Here is a 1,494-nt window from a genome sequence, read left to right on the forward strand (position 1 = left end):
TTCACGACCCCATGGACTGCAGCCCACCAGACTCCTCCGTCCATGGGATTTTCCAGGCAAGAGTACTGGAGTGAGGTGCCATTGCCTTCTCCGTTAGAAACTATAGCCGTATTTAATAAAACTGCATTATATATGACAGGTTTATTGTTTTTCTTTTTTAAATGAATTAAGTACTTCAGAATTTTCTCAGTTTCAGTTTCTGGTTTGATTAATATCCATGAATGGAGCTCACACAAACCTAAGCTTTTTGGAGTCATGAGTCATTTTTAAAAATACAAAGTTCTGGAGACCAAAAAGTTAGAGAAACATTGGTCTCTAGGCTACATAAATTGTGTGGGTCCAGTTCGGATCCAAAACTCTAACCAGTAATAAAATATTTCTTCATTTGTAATGTCCCCTGTATGTGTAATAAATAAGGGTGCCAATAAATGCCAATTTGGAGGCACCAAAATATTCAGTTGTCCAAAAAGTTCATTCCTATTTTTCTGTAAGATGTTGAGGGAAAACATGAGGGACCTTTTTGGCCAACCCAGTGTATTGTGACCTTTCAAGACCTCTGTTTAAGAGACATGGGTCTTAAATTCAGAAGCATCTGTTGGCCACAGGCAAATCAGAATCGGCAATGATTATGTGGGAATTTAGCTGGTGCTCGATCACTTGCTCTTTTTATAATTAGAGTTCTTGACAATTCCCTTGTGGGTGCCTGAACCAAAGTACCTGAAATAAGATGTATTTGCAGCCTAAAGATGGTTCCTTCTGATGAAGAGCTGGAATTAGGGCTAAATTCAATGTGTAAAATTGGATTGAAACATTTAATTCCTGTATCTAATTGTTTTAACAGAAGGAAAACTTTTGTTACTATAAAAGTGCCTTTAAAAAGTCAGATGGCAAGTTCTGCATTTAAACTTGACCCTGTCTTGGCTTGATGATCTGTCAAATGTTCATGAAATCCACTCTAAATCCAGAGAATGCTTCAGAAACTTCCAAAGCACAACATCCCCAGGCACTGACTAACATGCCTTTCTGTAGACTCTCACTTATGGGGTGAAGTTTACAGAGAAGTATTTTCAGATTGTCCTGTCACTTGATAGTCCCCAAAGGAAAGTATAATGTACCTTCAGGGGGCTGGGAAAAGGCAATCATGCTTTCACTGCTTTGCAGTGGGAACCAAGACAACAGATAGAACTATTTCTCTGGGAAACAGCCAATAGAGGGGTCTTGACTGTGGAGCTCTTGGAGCTCACTGAGGGCAGTACTGCCTTTTTTTTAGTTTGGCTGCGCTGGGTCTTAGAAGGCAATGGCACCCCACTCCAGTACTCTTGCCTGGAAAATCCCGTGGGCGGAGGAGCCTGGTAGGCTGCAGTCCATGGGGTCGCGAAGAGTGGGACACGACTGAGCGACTTCACTTTCACTTTTCACTTTCATGCATTGGAGAAGGAAATGGCAACCCACTCCAGTGTTCTTGCCTGAAGAATCCCAGGGACGGGGGAGCCT

This window comes from Bison bison, unplaced genomic scaffold (assembly GCF_000754665.1).
Source record: "Bison bison bison isolate TAMUID 2011002044 unplaced genomic scaffold, Bison_UMD1.0 scf7180017864141, whole genome shotgun sequence".
In the NCBI taxonomy this organism is placed as follows: Eukaryota; Metazoa; Chordata; class Mammalia; order Artiodactyla; family Bovidae; genus Bison; species Bison bison.